The sequence below is a fragment of the Pholcus phalangioides genome, unplaced genomic scaffold, assembly GCF_987345545.1.
Source record: "Pholcus phalangioides strain wild (caught in Gottingen) unplaced genomic scaffold, Ppha-v1.0 ptg000010l_1, whole genome shotgun sequence".
Lineage (NCBI taxonomy): Eukaryota > Metazoa > Arthropoda > Arachnida > Araneae > Pholcidae > Pholcus > Pholcus phalangioides.
In genome coordinates, this window is record NW_028301603.1 from 6,145,843 (window position 1) to 6,166,253 (window position 20,411).

A 20,411-nucleotide genomic window follows, 5' to 3' on the forward strand; every position below is an offset into this window, starting at 1 on the left:
CTGTTCTACAGTAGGTAGTTGAACAATCTCACGAAAATGTGAGAAATAATTTGCGGACCGAAAAAAGTACATAAATAAGAGAAGTAATTTGAGAAACCGAAAAAAAAAAATGAATGGGGGAATTAATTTGCGAGCCGACAAAAAATAACAAATCCTTGCCAGCCCGCAATTAATTTATGGGCTGGAAAAAAATAAACAGATGTAATTAGAGGGTCTGTAATAAATGGATATATTTAATTCAAGATATACAGGAACTAGATGTTGTGAAGATATTTATTATTTGAGATGTTAATTTTTTTAAGGAAGGAAAAACTCATTTCTGCCTCTACCGGGAGTCGAACCCGGGTCCCTCGATTGCTCTGACCACTAAGCCTTATCGTCGGCGGGCGATTGCAAATTACTTCGAGGTAACCAAGTGGCCATGCGCTAGAGACCACTGCTTTATCTAGGGTATCCAGATTCAAAAACTCAAAAAGAGAACGCCTGCACGCTCATTGTTCACAACGTTATTTTTTTTTTCAAATTTTCACAAAAGATGGCGCAACTGAACTGTCCAATACCAAAACCCGCCACTACAACACATTTTCCCAACTAAACTAGAACCGCAAAAGAAAATCAAAAAACATAAAAAAGCCAACAAATGCTAACATCCGTCTCCCATCGCTTTTAAAGAACTGTTCCCACCAGTTTTATTTCATTGCTGCCTTTTCCTGGGGCATGGCGTAAATTCCTTTTCAGCCAACAACCTTGTTTTTGCGGCATTTATATGAAGACTTTCATAGCCTAAAGTTGAGGGCTAGCCTTCGTGAGGCTTACCGTTCATCGAAGCACAAGCCACCGGCTGCTTTACTTCTGAATGGCAAAGGTAACACTCCCTGCCTCCCTCCCCACTTCAGTACACGACATTTGCAAACAGATGAACAAACAGTGGTATTCGCGAAATTTATGTTGAGGTTGTCTTCTTCCAGAGCTAATTTTAAGTATATATGATGCTTTTTCAACATTATCCTGGTTAAGCAAGTTGGGTTGTGGTTAGATTAGTATCTGGGTTGGAGGCAACTTGGTAGGAATTTCGACAACGATTGGTCAAAGCATGTAAACGTGTGAAAAAAACAAAAACCAAAAAATTCCTCATGTCAAGAAAGAGATATACAGGGTCTCCTGTAATGCGGTCTTTATCTCAACAACCGTCCGTCGTAAAGGTATAGTTTGAATTTAGAAATGCTCAAAATGTGTTCAGAACTTACCCAGCATCAATTTTGAGAGTGAAAATACGGGTTGTCACAAGATAATAAATCTAAATTTTAATACGGTTCCCGATAAAGAATAGCATAAATGAGGAAATGAAGCGTTTCCCATAAGTTTTTGCTGTTCCTTCATAACGTTTTTGTAATTTTCGAATTCAAATATCTTAGTTAATATTGCACTTAGAAACATGGAATTTTTTCTGTTAGCCCCAGGAGATACATGGCAACAACTTTTAAATTAAAAATTAGAGGACAGAGGGACCGTAGAAAAATTTAGATTTCTTATTTTATGGCACACTGTATTTTCACTCTCAAAACTGGAACAGGATAGTTTTTGAACGCTGTCTGAGCATTTTCTAAATTGGAATGATGATATCTCTACGACGGACAGATAAATGCCGCATTAACACTTACAGGGGACTCTGTATGTTTCAGAGTGAAAATAAACTTTTACCAAGAAAAAAAGAATAATTCCGGAAACCTGGAAAGGAGGCGGACAAAAAGGAGGAATTTTCCGAAACGGAGGAGTACACTTGACAGCAGAATGGATGACGTCTGGTAATCCTAGCTTTAAACTATCCTAATTGTTTCGAAAATACATTCATTAACACCCACATTGACATTCCCATTCATAGAAAAATCATCGAATAGCTCAAATCATCAGGCAATTGACCCCGTTGAATTATTGTAATATAAAATTTATTTTGTTTCTATAAAATTAGTGTTAAGGTTTACAGTGTCGCCATCTAGTGAATCACGAAATAACGAAATTCTCTTCCGTGATTGGATGGTGATTGCCTTGGCGTTTCGTTCGATTACCGTGAGGAATGGTTTCCCCCACGCGCTTTGTATAGAAGTTTTTCCTGCTGAGCGTGCGGTCGAGATTCATACTCACACCCTGCCTGTTGCTTCTTCATCTTTTACTTAAGAGAAAAAATTTTGAAACTTCCTAAGACAAGAAATTATTACTGAAAAAAGGTAAGATTTCTTAAATTTTTAGAATAAAATATATTATTTCCCATGATCCCCTGAAGATGAGAAATCCTATTACGTTTTTTCTTCTTTCAAATTTCAGCAAATTTCTATTATTGATGAAAATTTATTGAAAAATAAATACACTTTCATGAATAAATTTTTTTTCATTTAAATGATTTATCATTGTTTTTAGTGGTTTTAATTTCTTTCTGATTAAATTATGGAATAAATTAATTTAAGGATGACGGAAGTTTTAGGTTTTGTAATGTGAAAAATGACACATTAATTTTTTGAAACTTTCTAAGATAAGAAATTATTACTACAACAAGATAAGACAATTTATCAGTATTGTAGTATAAAAAATTACATTAAGGAGGAAAAAAAAGTGAACAGAATCAAAATCTCCTAATCTATTTGTTGTCTGATATAATATCCATCAAGAGACCTTTATGAGGATTAAAACCTTTATGAGGAGTAAAACCTTTATGAGGAGTAAAATCTTTATGAGGGGTAAAACCTTAAGCGGAGTGACGACTTAAGCGAAGTGCTGTCAGTTTTAATGTGCAGTATTGTGAAAATTGTATAAATTTAAAGTAATTTAACATTTATTAAAATATGGATTAAAATTACGATATTTTGAAAATTTTTAGATTGCAGAAGAAAACAAATTGAAATTTTTACCTTTTTAGACCTCTTATTATTTACCTTATTGTGTTAAAATATACTGGTACATTTTCATTTATACTAGTAATTTTTAATCCAAACTAATCAGAACAACTGTTAGAATAGTTAGCTTTTCTTCACAACAGAACTACTGCACATCAATTTCACATATAGATGAAATTTAATTTTAGTGTTTTAGTTCTTTATCAGTAGTTCATGAAACAGCTGCAAAGTAATCTTGGTAAAATTTATCAAGATAATCTTTCGCATACTAACTACAAGGTGATCTCGAACACAGGGTCCACTTTGAGGGACATGTGGGGGTGGGGGTGAGAGGTAGGAAAAAGCATACATTAGAAGATCTCAATTTTGTAAAAAAAAAAAAGTCTGTTTTTTCATCAAGGATAATTTGTTTAAATTTGGAGCCCTAAATATTAGTGAGGACTATGCAGAAATCAGGTCTTGCTGGAACAGTCCTTAATGTTTCAAAAACTTTAGTCAGCAAATGAACTTCCCCAGCGTAACTTTCGTTACATGAACTGTTCCGTTTTGGTACATAAGGCTTTTATGGTGACTTTTAAGCATGAGGCAATGCTGTTAACAAGCTTTTTTTTTTAAGAAGAAGCCATAGAAATTATCTGTTCCTCTCTCTCGAACTTTTTCACGGTGACGAGTTAACGAGGGTTTAATAATATTGTTGTCTATGAAAGCTGGACAAGCCTGAAGAAAAACGACGACTTAACCGGAGTGACGACTTAACGAGGTTTTACTGTACACGTATATTTTAATAACCATAAATGTTTAAACTATCTACCAAAAAGAAGATATCATTAATAAAACTATTTTATTTGTGTTTTTCGTAAAACGATTATTCGTCATTTATTTTTGTTCTGTTCTTTTCGCACTGTGTTTATTATTGTTACCACCTATTGCAGAGGCTTTTTGACTAAATCAATAAAGATTATGTTAAGATCCCAGACAGTTCTTTCCACTTTTATACATTAACATTTAATTTTTGTTATTGCTGAAGATTTGTTCAAAAATTACTAAAATATTATTTTAATTTAATGTTCATCTAAAAAATTGGGATAATTAATTCACTTATTGGTTTTTCTCTATTCATTTGAATTTGTTCTTATTTTTGCATAGAATAGTTATATTTATAACTTTGGTCTTTGAAACGACAGAGGTTTTGCATTTTTTAATGTGAAAAATTGAATAACTTCCGGAAAAGTTTCTGGTATTCTAAAACATTTTTTTAAACATCCTGAGATATGAAATTGCTACCAACAAAGTAAGCAGATTTTTTCATTAAAAAGAAGTAGCATACTATTACCCTAGATTATTGGAAATTAAAATCCTGTAATAATTTTTTTTAAAAACTCCTTAGATAAACAATTATTACTAACAAGGTAAGATGATTTTTTTTTAATTTTTCAACATAAACAATGTATATTATTCATAAAAAGAATACAGTCCTTTAATACTTTCAACAATTTCTATCATTCGATTCTTCTATTCTTCGTGCAATTTCTATTATTGTGTGTGATGGAAATTTATTAAAAAATTACCGAAATATTGTGTTAATTTTATGTTCATTCAAAACTAAGAACATTTAAATGATCTGTTAGCGTTCTCGATGGATATGGAAATTGTTTTATTCAAATTATTGAATTATTATGTCTACATTTTGGTCTTTGAAATTACGGAAGTTGTGGATTTTTTTTTAATTTAGATTATTAATTATTATTAATTTTTCAAAATAAGATTACATTACTTTCTAAAAAATTTATTCTATTCGAAAATATTAACTTTTTGAAACTTCTGAAGATAGATTATTATATTAACTAGAAAAGACAATTTATAAATTTTTTGTAAAAAACTTTCAACACTAGGAAATCCCAAGATTTTCCTGAAGATGAAATTTCCTATGATATTTATTATTTTACCAACTAACATCTATTGTGCATTATTTATTTAAAGTTTATTTAAAATTTATCTAAATATTATGTTTATTTTATTTTCATCCACATCAAGATGATTATTTATATGATTTGTTAGTATTTTCCATTGATTTGAGATTTTTTATAATCATATAATAATTATATTTACATTTTGGTCTTCGAAATGACGCAAGTTTTAGATTTTTAAATGTGAATAAAAATACATATACAAGGCCACATCAGGAAAAATGCCGAACGAGAGGCTGAGATAAAGATGCCCATAACAAATATGGATGTCGCATGTTACTGACATACATCCAATTAGAAATGCAATCAAAAAAATTGTAAACAATATATTTAAAATTACATTATACACACACACACTGCCTCTATCCTAAAACATTATTATCATTTTTTTAAATTCTTCATATAAAAATTATTACTAACAAGGAAAGACGATTTCTTAATTATTTTAGTGTAAGACATTATGTTAATTTCAAGATCCCTAAAAGTTAAGAATCCATTTATTCCTTCATCAACAAACATTCAATTATTTACTATGATGAAATTTAATACGATATTACTAAAATATTAATGTTCATTCAAAAGTAACGACAGTTAAATTTTTTTTATATTCATTTTAATATTCGTTCTGGTTTAAATTATAGATTAATTATATTTATCTTTCAGTCTTCAAAATGATAGGAGTTTTGGAGTGTAATTGTGTTCAAATTCCAAAAAGTGTCTCACAATATACTTGAAATATTTCTGGTCACTGAACATCGCGGAAATATCCACATGAATTTTATTTTTTTTTCATGACTGGAAATCTGAATATGGTAAGTCATATTATAAAAGGGGATTCAGAAAAACATCGCCAAACTTGAAAGGCACTTCAGGCATACGATAACAATCCCAAATCACATAGGAACAAACACCATAGTGAGCAAACGCCATCCGGAGCCACTACAGGGAGGTGTCGTGTCACATACTTTTAAAGCAATCTCGAAATCAGCAAGCATAAAGTCACAATTCTGACAACATCTCTGACATCTGACAACATCAATTCTTCTGATATGTTAGGGATCACACATACACTCAGAACACATTCCGGCATGAACTAATTAGTCAAGAATTCCGCAGAGGAATGCGTGCGAGGTGCATGTTCGGTTAAGTAGTAGTAACAAGCATGAGTTCATGCTTGTAACGTGTGTGTGCTGGGTGTACGTGTGGCCCTTAACGTATTTATGTTGTCAGAATCGCAACTTCGTGCTTGTTGATTGTGAAATTGCAACTTCATGATTGTTGATTTTGAAATTGCAACTTCATGCTTGTTGATTTTGAAATTGCAACTTCAGGCTTGTTGATTTTGAAATTGCTTTAAAAGTCGCAACAACTCCCTGTAGCGGCTCCGGATACTGTTTGTGCACTTGTGATTTTGGATTATTATCATATACCTGAATTGCTGGAATTTCGGTGGGTTTTCTGATGTTTTTTCTGATTCACACTGTCTATCCATGCTTAGCAATCTGCGTATGAGAGAGAAAGGAAAACCATTTCACCAATTTTTATGACTAATTGGATTTTAAAATAAAAGAGATGAGTGTGTTATAATTGATAATGAAAGTGTGCAAATTTTATATGTAAAATATAATACCTTCTGAAATGAATTAATGAGTAAAATGGGAAATTATGTAGTCAAATCTTGTTTTCCCATGCGCAAGAAAAATTAGATTAGCGGATACCGTTTTAGTGTGGGAAATCGCTCTTTGAATATTTCAATGACGTTACATTATTTTGAATTCGTCTTTCTTAGATCCCCTAAATTCCTAACCAATTCAGTAGTGCCAATGAATTTCAAACGCCGCACAAACGATTTACGTCTGCTTATCAAGTGCACGAATTATCTGATAAACGTGATCCATTTTTCATCAATTTAAAATTTTCCGAGGAAATGTTTTTGTTCGAAATTTTCGGATATTTTAAGTCGAAAAGTAGCTGTGATTTCACGTTATAGAAATTGTAAAATGGAATTCAAAAGTGCTTAAACTGTAGGAGAGTGCGGACCACTTCAATGGTGTGAAAGCGTGTCGCTAGACACTTAAGTGACCTGGAAATATGCCACAGGCCGCTCAAGTAATCTGGAATTATGCCGCGGTCATTCAAGTGATTTGCGAATATGCTGTGGGGTCTCTCAGTCAATTTTGAAATATGTCCCGGGCCGCTTACGTGTTCTGTAAATGTGCCGCGGGTAACTTAAGTGATGTGAAATTACACTACGGGAGATTTCAGTGCTCTAAAACTATGCCGAAGAGCACTCAAGTGATTTGTGAATACGCCGTTGTCACCTGTAGATATGCCGTGGGTCATTCAAATTTCCTGTAAACGCTCCACTTGGTTCATTTTTACAAAATTACTTTTAAGGTCGTGGGCCGCCTTTTGCCACCGGGATAATGCATCAATGATACAAATTGTATCGCATTCCACGCTCGGTACGACTCCACGGGAAACGGACGTAATTCTATCGGACGTTTGGAAAAGTACGAAATAAAATTTAATTTTTTAATTAAATTCCATGTTCTGGAAAAAAAAGTTATATTGTTCTTTTTTTATTATTTTGAACAGTTGGAATAAAAATATAGCAGATTAGGAAATAATAAAATTTGAATTCATAATAAAGTCCACACATTTGTACTCACAAAATTGTACTGTACTCACAAAAATGATGTATTTCACCAAAATCAGCATTTACATTTTAACATTTAGTGTAAAATAATCAGTTCGACTCAACCAAAAGAAATTAAAATCAATTGAAAAAAAAACCAAAAAATCGTAAGTTTACTGAATGAATATTCTGTTAATTTACTGATTATTTTTGAATAAACATTAATATTTTAGTAATTTTGCAACAAATGTTCATTATTATAAGTAATTATCGATGTAGCAAATCTTCAATAATATCGAAATAAATTCCATTCAGAGCTGCAGAACCGATTTGATTTGCTATGTAATGCCACTGAAGATTGACAATATGTCACCACGATGAACAGAACTACCTTAAAAGAAGTAGCAAAAGAAGTCGCTGGAGAAAAAGAAATCAAACCGGTGAAGAAAATAAGAGAAGAAACAAAGAAACTGATGAAAGAACGGAGAGAATTTCAAATTAAGAAGAATGACCCTAAATCAAAAGTGGAATATGCAGAACTTTGTAAGATAGTACGAAAACGGATTGCAGAAGATGTCAGGAAATTTAATTGCGATATTCTAAAGAAAGCACTGGAAGATAATAGGAGCTTAAAATCAGCAAAACTAAACTTGTGTGTTGGGAGAAAGGAAACTTGTGCACTAAAAAGGGAAGATGGAACCATCACAAAAGATGGAAATGAAATTATTAGTATTGTTGAGGAATTTTACAATACCCTATACAAATATGAAGAAAGGGAACAGGAAGAAAAGAAAATGGAGCATTTGTACAAGTAGCACCTGTGCTGAAAGAAGAAGTCTACTAGGCTATAAGATGCATCAAAAAAGGTAAATTCCCAGCTGCAGATGGGATTTCAATGGCATTGTTAAAGAAGCAGGAGAAAAATTTGCCAGTATGTTAGCTTCTTTGTTCTCAAATTATCTCACAAATCGGATGGGCCTGAAGATTCGAATAACACAATGATGTTTCTTCTTTCAAAAACGGCGAAAAAGACGATATCAAGAATTATCAACCAATCAGTCTCTTATTAGTAATTTATAAAATCTTCACCAAAGTGCTGACATATAGGGTTGATATCCATATGGGACGAAGCCCAACCAAAAGAACAAGCAGACTTTCGAAATGAGTTTAGTACAATGGATCACATCCAAACAATCAGGTAACTCAGAGAGACACGAAGAATACTAACTACCATTGTGTATGGCCTTCATTGATTTTGAGAAAGCGTTTGACTCTGTCTTCATATCTGCTATTGTTAAGGCTCTAGAAGTAATTGAGATAGAGATTACATACATCGATATCATTAAGAAAATATGTGGCAAAGCATCTGCAACCATTCGTTTGGATAAAGTAGCAAAGATTAAGCTTGGGGAAGGTGTCAGACAGGGCTTTATCTCACCAAAACTCTTTACCGCTGGTTTAGAGGTAACTGTATTGGAATGAGAAAGAAATTAAAATAAATGGAGAATTTATCAACCATTTGCGTTTTGTCAACGACATCGTTATTATCAGCAGTAATCCAGACGAACTAGAAGAAATGATACAAGAACTTGTGAAGGCAAGTATTCAGATGGGCTTGAAAATGAATCTGCAAAAGACCAAAGTTATGCTTAATTCCTGTGCGTTGAAGAAGACGATCTTGCTCAACAACACAGAGATAGAAGAAGTAGAAAACTATGTATACCAGGGACAAGAAATTACCATGGACAATGAAATCATTAATGAAATAAACAGAAAGATGAGGATTGGATGGAGCACTTTTGGCAAAAGCTGCGTAATTCTAAAGAGCCACATGCCTTTATGCCAGAAAAGAAAAGTGTTTAACTTGTGGGTGCTCCCAGCACTGACTTATGAACTGAAACATGGACACTCACAAGCAAGATGATACAAAGGCTACAGACAAGACAAAGGAGCATGGAAAGATGTTTGTTAGGCATCACAAGAAGAAAATCATCTTGCATCAAGAAGGAAATCATCTTGCATCAAGAAGGAAATCATTAGGCATCAAGAAGGAAATCATTAGGCATCAAGAAGGAAATCATTAGGCATCAAGAAGGAAATCATCTTGCATCAAGAAGGAAATCATTAGGCATCAAGAAGGAAATCATTAGGCATCAAGAAGGAAATCATCTTGCATCAAGAAGGAAATCATCTTGCATCAAGAAGGAAATCATTAGGCATCAAGAAGGAAATCATTAGGCATCAAGAAGGAAATCATCTTGCATCAAGAAGGAAATCATCTTGCATCAAGAAGGAAATCATCTTGCATCAAGAAGGAAATCATCTTGCATCAAGAAGGAAATCATGAGACATTACAGAAAACGAATCACTGGGATAAGAAGCCACCCAAAAGTACATGATATCATGGAAAGAATTTAACGTTTAAAATGGAAATGAGCTGGAATGGGCAAGAAAATAGGACAATAGATTGATCACGAGTATTTTGGCTTTGTACTCCCGTGGTGTTGAACGTCCAAGAAGGCATCCCCACACAAGATAGATCGACGAGATCAGAAAATTGGCTGGAGTCAACTGGATGGCTAAATCATGAGACAGAATAACATAGAAAAATTTAGAGGATACCTTCATCCAGCACTGGATTGAAAATGGTTGATGATGAAGTAATTAAATGTTAGTTTATAAAGGAAGAAATGGACTTTTCGTCTTTAGGGATTTTTTGAAATTAATATAAAATTTTACACTAAAAATTAAGAAATCGTCTTACCTTGTTAGTAATAAATTCTGATATTAAGAATTTTTTTAAAAATAATTATTTGAATTCAAAAGTTCATTCATTGTCTGTTTCATATATTTGAGATTTTCTCGAAAACGAAATTTTCCACTCAAATATTTGCAATATTTTGTTGATGTATTTCCAAAAAAATAAGTGGGAAAAGGGCAATTTCAGCCGTTGTAATGAGTTAAACGCTAAATTATTTTTCAAAAAGTCGTTATATCGGATAAAAAATAACATGGAATAAATAGCAACAGATTCGGGATTATCGTGCTGGTCGTTGTAATGAGACCGTTGCTGTGACGCATGATCGTTGTAACCAGCGTTATAAAAGAAAAATGTATATATTGAAAACTGCTTTTTGTCATCGATCAACAAGACTTTACTTCTCTAATCATGAATATAAAAAAATACATATTGACATAAATATTAAAAAGTACTCTATAATTCTTGTCCCCAGAAGGATTTATTCGCGTGATTTTCGGATAACAACTACGCAATCCCCGAATGGTGTGTAAATAGTGACTTTTTGAATCGAGACTGATCCTTTGATCATTATTCAAACTGCCTTATATCCTCAGATAGAGTTTTATCTAAGACTCTTTGAAATAACATCGAGGAATCCTTCATGTTTTATATCATTACAGTGGTAGCCTTTCAGCGGGAGACGTTCCATCGATTTTATGTCCTGTTTAGGAAGATGGCCATCGCTCTCCATCATTCGCATCACAAATGTTTTTTTTTCCAAGACATTTGTCGGCGTTTAAACATTTCTGAAAACTTTACAATAGAAATGTTGCTGGCTGTTTCTCGCTTACGAGGTCCGATTCATCAATTAATCAGCTCGAGAAATTGATCTAGAATTGGTACAATATCTATCCATAATCTTGTAGGTTATCACGAAAAATAAATTATCCATTCACATTAGAAAAAAAATAGCAGTTTTATTTTGTAACCATTTCTTTCGTGTTTACACATAAATATAAATTCGTACGTTTTCTATATGTTAGTTCGTGAAATTATAAAAGCATCATTTCAATTCAGTCACAAATATTCACAAAAATCGTATAACTCCTGATGCGTTCCGACACTATTAGGACCTTTTATCATGGATAAAAACAAAAATAATACGTCTGTTGATCATATATTTGAATCTTTAACGTTTTCCGAAATACTCACTTTTCTTCTTATTGTAATGCCGTTTTGGTAATCTCAATGGCTAAGGTAAATTTGGCTAAACGTTTTTTCACTTCATACTAGAAAATTATGAAGAAAAGGGTTTTTCTAGTTTATGCTATAAAGTGTGTAGTCTGATTTTTATTACTTTTAAAATAATGTACATGTTCACCCTTGCAAGTGGTAATTAATTTGTGATTTTGCAATCAGTTGTTTTCAGATACTGTGGGATCTAAATTAGTGTCTGAAATTTGGCGGTGCACTGTATATGCAAGTCGAATTATGACATTGACCTTGGGATCCAACTGATGAAATGATTCTGATAATAACGTGAGACACTTTCACGTTAAGGATAATTTGTCGAATCGATCGCATTAAATGTATCTAAAATTGTCGCGGAGCAAATATATTTCAAGGTTTATTTTACCACCAAAATACGTTAATAGAACCTTCCAAGGTTGAATTATGTTATTCCCGGAGTCCAGGGAGTTCTGTTTTCGGATATATCCGAGAATTCGAACCTAATATAGTGTATTGAAGACTGACGTGTAAGTCTACCTAGCGTTAATGGTAATGTCGGTGTTCTCGGAAATTCGATTCATACGTAGTTTTATAATGAGTTTATGTTCAAAGCGGATGCTTACGGATATTGTGTGTGTGGTAACAAGTACTACTGCGTTATGTTCGACTGCAGACTCACTCGCTCATTTTCTTATTCTTTCAATCACTCACTCAGTTTTCTCATCTGCTCACTAAATTGCTCACCTGCTCAATCACTTGTTCATTTTCTCGCTTTTTGAATCACCCACTCATTTTCTCACCTGCTTACTCACTTGCTCACCTGCTTACTCACTTGCTCACCTGCTTACTCACTTGCTCACCTGCTGACACTCACGTGCGCATTTTCTAACCTGTTCAATCAATCAACTATTTTCTCACTTGCTCACCTGCTCATTCACTCGCTCATTAAGTTGTTCATCTGTTCACTCACTTGATCATTCACCTATTCCCTTTCTCACTCAACAACGTCCACAATCACTCGAACATTTGCTTGCCTTCTCACTCGCTCATTTTCTCACCTACTCACATATTGTTCATTCGATCACCTGCTCACTCACTTACCAATTCAACGACTCACCTGTTTATTGATACGCTGGCTTATCCATCAACTTATTTGCTCGGTCACTCACATACTCACTTGCACATTCACTCTTTCAATTACTCACCTGCTCACTAACTACCTGACTCACTTGATCAATTGCTCACGTGCTTAGTAACTCACTCATTTGCTCCTCACTTTACCGCACACCAACTCCGGTCATATCCCCATACAACAATTTACTACCATACATGGATTTGGGTAGGAAATGAAGGCGCCATCTATTGGTGGTCTCGTCAGGCTCGGTAGGTAAGGAAATTGTTTTCTATGGTCACTTCGTTATATACTATCAGACTCACCTGCTTATCCATTCACTCACTACGTCACTCTGTCGATGCTTTTCCTTGTCGTTGAGTTTCCCAAGTAATGAATGGTCATTCATGTCGGAGAATGTTTCTTGTGATTAATAGTTATGCCGGTAAATTTTGCTTTCTGTGAATGGCGTGGCAGTGAATGGGTGGCGATGAATTTTCCGCACACGGAAGAAATATATCATACGAACTTATTGAGCGTATTCAAATGCTTAGAACTCGTGATTAAGCCACCTATCACAACAGAGCGTGGCACATGAGCAAATCGTCCAAAATCCGCGAAATCGGACTTTACTCACTCGGTTGTGTCAAAAGTGCTGTAAATATGCCCGGCGGATGGTGGAACAAAACGAGCAATTGGGAAAAACTGGAAATGACAATTAACCTTGAGTGGCCACCGTCCGGGAAAACTTAGTTGTAATACAGCTGAGCTATGTATGCTCCCAAAAGCGAGGTAGCCAAGGCCGATAAGATAATCACCTAAAGTACCAAAGGATCTTAAGAGGTGTCACGAGTTCGATACCCGGTTCATCCTTGTCACAAAACTATCCTAACTCGGGAATACAACAGAAACGGCGACAACATGACCACAGAAAATGATTGCTACCGCAGAGAGTCCACACCGAAAATGGTTGGTGCACCAACCTCTCTGGGAGAGTATAAAAAAATTCAGCCGTTCGGAATCGGTAATACCCTGTAAATGACTGTGTGTGTGCTTAAGCCCGGGAATAAATCAAATTGAACAGTCTTTTGACCCTGTGAAGATAAGAGTGCACTCATATCGTTCAGGCATAGTGAACTTCTCAGAATTGTGCACTGCGGCAATTCATTATACAATAAGTACATTTCCGCATGCTTCATGAATCAATGTGTCGTTATGTGGCCACAATTATCAACCCTAGAAATTAGTGTTGGAGTGTTCTAATTAGTTTCCACGTAATAATTGAAAAAATATATATATGTATATATAATTTTTCTGACTTACAAGAAAAGGATCCCAAGGCGTAGTCCTCAAAAAAATTATGAAAAAAAATCTTAGTATATTTATTTCTCACCCAGAAACACATAAAAACAAAACAAAAAAAAAATAGGGGAGGACTGCAATTATTTTAGATGCAGAAAAATTATTAAAAATTATAACAGTTGGCTACTTATCGCCTCTTGTGCTTTTTGGTGATATTTTTCAAAAAACTTCACTTTCTTTTCCTTTCTTTCCTGCAGCTTCTCTGTTTCTGGAAACGTATTATTTCCTTTTTTTCGCTCTTTCTTAGTCTGCGCTATATTTGATAAAAAGGCCCGTTTATCCGCGGTAAGTGATTAAGTTGGTAACTAAATTTTAAGTTACCGATTGTTCTTAAAAAAGTATCCACACGATAAGTGATTAAGTAGACGCTCATTGGATAATTTTTATGGAGGCCAAGAGCAACTAGCGCATGCGCGTTTCAGTCTACTCAAATCTGCGAGGGAGAGAGACGCAACGCGCGGGAGAATAAAAGTAATTTTTTATTTATCTGGCATTCAGAGAGGTCTTTTTTTTTCAAGCTCATAGCTTCCGTGATCCGGTAGAACTTACGAATACTCTGATCAGAGCCACATTATATGATATTTTTTTTAAAGAAGAATAAACTTATACAAGAGGGGGAAAATACACAACATATTATAAACTGATGTAAATATCCATTATATGATATTTTTATCCAAGTTAAAGAGGACATAAATTATGAATTATGTAAGCCGAAAAGATTATGGGAGAAGATTTTTGGCATTTTCGTAGGAAATGCAAATGGTTAAAAATTCATTAAACATAAAAATTATTTGAAAATTTTTGGAATTATTATTTTTTTAAAATTTAATGCAGATGCTATCTTTGTTAAATATTTGATTATGTATTTTTACAATAGATGACAGCAAATTCGTTCTGAACGAGAGAAATATTCCAAACCCCCCCACCTCCCCCGTTCAGTTTTTAATATATAATAAATGATCCGCGCCAGCACCCGATATATTTTTTAATCTTCAATTTTTTTCAACACCTGATAGCACATCGACCGAATATTCCATAGCTTCTTCCAACATCGAATAAAATTTAGCTTGTTTGTTAAGGTAGTTTTAATTTTTACAGTTCAAAAACAAGCTTTCATGGCGAAGATATTCTCCAACAAACTTGAAGGTTGTGTCCTCTGGCCACTTCACTATCTTATATTTCCGCGGAATTCTAGCGAAACGGTAGGAGACGACGGAGCATAAACAGGGGTTCACGCTTGAGATCAAAATAAACCCCAACCCTCCGAGAGAGAGAGTGAAAAGACCCCTCTAAGTGGCAGGCTACGCTCACTGGCGCATGCGCATAGGTCTACCAAAACGGAAAAAAATAGAACCGTCTTTATTTCACTAAATTACTAAATCACTTACGCACTTGCCACTTACCAACTAAACCCGTGTAAACGGCCTTTATCGTCCGCATACATTGTAACGTACTTGGCAACTCGAAATTTAGTTGCCAACTTAATCACACACTTACCGCGTGTAAAAGGCTTTATTTTTTTTCCCAACCGAGCACAACTCAGGTCTATCGCCATAGGCAATTTACTCTATAGTGAGTTGTGCCGGAATTGTAAGGGTGTGTACCTAACAGTCTGAGTGCGTATCTAGTGTTGTGTATGATTTTTCAGTGCTGCCATCTATATCTCAGAAGTGAAGTGAGTGATGTGTAGTGACTGAATATTTGTACTGATTGTAGGACTGCTGCTCTCTGTGGAGAGACTTTTTAAAGGGGAGATCGGCTCGCATTTGCGCCTCGAAGTTGGGAACCACAGAAAACCAACTTCAGCCGACGACCACTGTGGCAACGGTGGGGCTCACCGACGGTGGCGTGTAAAAGGCTATACCTTGATTATGTGTTGTTTGAATGACGTCACTCTAACATTCTAGGATTTCCATCTTTTCAAATTCATTCTTGGCCTCTATTGGCGTTAAAATATTAATATTCACATTTCTTTGAGACCTGTAACAATTCTGCCGGATTTCTTTATATTCTTATGCGTATTTAAATGAATAAGTTCAGTAATAATTTTTTCAAAACGTTTTGATGACACCACCATGGGACCTTTCCCTGTTAGAAGTGTCAGTGTCGCTGATTGTCTCGTATTATAACACTAATGCTTTACTGATAGTGATGCCATCAAGGGACTATTTAGCACATTTACATCACTTTCTGTTTTCAGAATGTATTTTTTTAAGCATGATTCCATTTATGTTTAAAACAAAATGATTTTAAAAATTGAAGTCAGAAAAATTAGATGAAGTTTCTCAATTAAGACGGTTGACACTGAAGATAAGCACAGCAATGTTTAGATATTTCTAACATTAAAACTTTCGCTCCATCAGATATCTTGGAAATTTCTATAGGAATGAAGTCAAAGAAAGCTTCAAGCGCACTACCTGCAAAATAATTAACTTCCGTACTTCCGATGTGATAATCTCGTTAATTATTTTTCTCCATTTACTCTTCCTGGTTGCATACTTCCCAAAATTTTACGGGAATGTCATGAGCCGTGTCGTCTTAACGCATGGGCCCACCCGCGCATGGCCCGGGGGCCTCAAGAGAAGTGAGGCCTCACAAAAATGAGATCCGGTTGGAATTTTCTAGGATTTACCGGGTTGGGACTCCGGAAAACCACTTGTCCCGGGGGCCCCATGATACTCTTAAGACGGTCCTGGCCATGAGAAGGTCAGGTGAAAAAAAAAACGTACATATAGGCCAGTCCTGTGTTTTATAGCTACTCGGAATTTATTTCTTTCAATAAATGGTATGTATATGAAATCTACCACTTTTCATTGACCTACAAAAGTGTGAGGGCTAAAGATGGTTCGTGAGGAATTTTGAGTGCAGACATGATGCAAAACTCTATGAAGTCGTAGCTAGAAGAGACTCATTTGATTATATACTCTACCTGAGGTTTAGCCAATCTGCGGCACTCTTTGGTATCAGGAGTGGCACGCGAACGCTTTTCAGAAATTAAAGAATTTCTATTCCATTTCTTAAGAAAAGAAATTTTCCCCAACTTCTAAACAATCCCTCCTCCTTATGCATGATGGTCTTGTAGGCCTACACACCTAAATTTAGTTTAGTAGGCATTTTAAAAATGGTAATTATGTGAGGAATTTTTATTCAATTCATTAATTCTGTGGATCGTCCCATGTGTATGAGATTCAGAACCGTCAGCATGGGGGGCAATTACATTGTATACGCATGAATTCTTCGGGGGAGGCCAAGCCCCGTATAAAGTTTATTGGGGAGTGGGAGCTCAAACACCCTGAGCCCTCACTTTCCGGTGTCTATGCCCAGCATGATAGAGGTAAGATGAACTTGTATCGCTATACGTACATACCCAATCTGCATTGCGATAATCCAATTTATGACTCAAAAATAAAAACCATTTTTGAACTCAAAAATGTGACAAACTGAACATTTTTACGAAAATAAAGAGTTCAGCGGAACAACATTTTAAAGGAACGGAAAGAATGTTCGTGACCCATAAAAACGAGATGTGTTGTCTGCCTGTTAAAATTCGAAGTGTGGCACGGACCACGCGCATTGAAAATGATATTGATTGTGGCACGGCTTGAGAAAAATTTGGCCAACCCTAGTATATCTGATCGTAAGTATGAGACACGCTAATGTTTCAAATTACCTCCCCATGTAGAAGAAATTGATTACGGATTGATCCGCATTCTACTGCGATCATAAATGCCAGTTCCTCAGAAAGGCTATCCACTTATGTTTGGATCCGAAAAACACACCATCCTTGCAAAAACGTTGTAATTCTGAAACCCGATTTTTTTTGTTGTTGCGGTTTGTTCGAAGCCGACGTTCTGGTTCATAATGTATGTGTGTATTGGTCATACAGAAGTGCGGAAAAGATCCTAAGAAGCACGTGTGACACCACTGTAGATCAAAGGTGCGCAGCGGTAAGATGCTACGGCCACGCCCTCTGGGGCAATACGCTTAAATTACGCTTAAAAGCGACAGAGCCTGGCCGTGAATGTAAGTGATAAAATGCACGCGCGTGTACGACCATGAAGGCTACCGTCGGATCCGCAGGCTCGACCCTGGAAAAGGACATAGATAATAAGTACTTCCCATAACGAACCTCAGGCGACCACCGATAGATGATACGTAGTACAGATGACTGGATACAATGCGAAGATAATTTTGGAAGGGGAATGCGTGTGTGACTTTTCTTCGCGAAGTTATCTTCGATTTGTATTTTTTCATCTGTTGTACTTCCTATAATTAGCGGATAGGGTCATCATGGCGTTACCGATAGATGGTGCCTCAACATGTTCTCGCCGTGAGTCCCTAGAAAGATTTCCGATTGCAGCCATATACTCCCTTTCGGCAGTATATGGCTGTATGGTGATATCACCATAGTTGGTGTTCGGTAAAGTAGAACTGTAGAGAAAAAATTTCCCTCAAACCAGATTTGTCTTCAACTGTATCGTCGTTTGATAGTTGCAGCAATGTGTTCATGAATAAGCACCAGATTGCTATCAGAAAATTTTCTTAAATCTAATGAATTACTTAAGACTCTACGATTCATCCGTCCTGTATGTGCATAGGGAATTCTTAGACTACATTAAAGCAAACTAAACTTGAAAATTTACAAATCTCACACAAGCTATTTGGATCATTAGTGATTATTAAAGCTATTCAAACTACTGCATTGCACCCCTGTTATTTTGGATTTCTAATTTCGAGATCCTTCAACTCCGAGGATCGTGTTGAGCATGCTTTGGTTGGAGACAACTTTAGTGTTAGTCACCATCGGGTTGAGCATGTTTGCAGTTTTATCACATTTTAAAAAGAAGCAGTTATAATCAGTTGTGGTATGTTAAGTCAATGGAAAGAATTTAGCATACAATTGTCAGTTTTTGCATGCCATCATACAATTTATTAGAAAGAAACGAGTTGGTGTTTTTTCGCGTCCTCTCTGGTTCACGGATAATGTGCGTGGAACCATTATCTTGTCCAAAAAACAGCTTTTGGAGGGTATAAGAGCGTAATCGGCAGTAGGAAGAAAGTTGTTGTTGGAAGATTATATTGGCACTGACCCAAAATCATTTTGTAGACATGTTAATTAAATATTTAAAGTAACAATTCGGCCCCCCCCCCTCCGTCGAATGCTCTAGTTTAGAGAGCAATAAAAGTCTCATGTGGGGGGGAAGGCAATGACGCAACTACTTCACACCACACACCAATGCCGGCCATATCGCTATACGCAATTTACCGCCTTAACGAGTTGGGTAGCGAAAACCCACACCGTCAATTATATTTAAATAAATCCATTCTCCTCCTATTCGAAGGTCAATTCTCATTACCTTTACATACATCTCGATCTTCAAAACTAGACCAAACAATATACAGTAAAACCTCGATAAGTCGTCACCTCTAGTTATCGAAAAATTATGACGGGTTAAGCGGAGTGACGACTTACGCGGAGTTCCGTCAGTTTTAATGTGCAATGTTATGAAATTCGTATAAATATTTAAAGTAATATGACATTTATTAAAGTATGAATCAAAATAACAATATTAATAAAATTTATAGATTGCAAAAGAAAAATAGCACAATTTTTATCTCTTATTACTTAAATTATTGTGGTGAAATGTACTGTACACTTTGATTTATATACTAGTAAGTTTTAATTTATAGACTAACAGAGCAACTGTACGAATAAGTAGCTTTTCTTCATAACAGAACTCTCTATTACACATTAATTTTACATATACATCAAATTTAATTTTAGTGTTTGAATTCTTCATCAGTAGTTCATGATGCAACTACAAAGTAATCTCGAACACTTTTGACTTGGTGGAGGTGCCCTGGGCAGGGCAAAAGTAAACAGAAGACCTCAACTTGGGAAAGAATGTCAAATTTTTTCAACAAAGATATTTTGTTTAAATTTCAAGCCCTAAATTAGTAGAGTTCATGCTTTCTATGATTATTTATTATCCGTGCCGTTTCACTTTGATTTTAACTTGATTAATTTGATTCTTCGATTTACATAATTTTTGATTTCCTTGCACTATAAGTTATCTTTGACACATTAATACATTTTGGTTTTGCCGAAGATGCCTTGTGGAGGGGGGCGAAGTGCTTACACTGCTTCTTGCGACAGAGCTTGGGTGTCTCGCGGTTTGTCCAGTTTCTCCAATGGAGCCCAGGCAGAAATGAGATCTCGCTGAACAATCCCCAACGTTCCAAAAACCTTAGTCGGCAAATGAACTTCCCCAGCGTAACTTTCGTTACTTAAACTGTTAAACTGTTCCCTTTGGGTATATAGGATTTTATGGTGACTTTCAAGCATATGGCAATGCTGTTAACAAGCTCTTTTTTTAATGGGAGGCATAAAAATAGTCTGTTCCTCTTTCTCAAACTTTTTCATAGTGACGATTTAACCGAAATTAACGATGAATAAACGAGGGTTTAATAACAT

The 20,411-nt window shown here is 35.3% G+C and overlaps 1 protein-coding gene across 1 annotated transcript in view; it reads left to right on the top strand.

Moving 5' to 3' along the window:
* Positions 1-2,125: 2,125 nt before the first annotated feature.
* LOC149080801 (thyrostimulin alpha-2 subunit-like) overlaps positions 2,126-20,411 on the top strand; it is a 106,009-nt gene continuing 87,723 nt past the window's right edge. The window contains exon 1 of the mRNA XM_089237292.1: positions 2,126-2,225. The gene's annotated coding sequence lies outside the window, so the exon portion shown is untranslated. The remainder of the gene's footprint in view (positions 2,226-20,411) is intronic.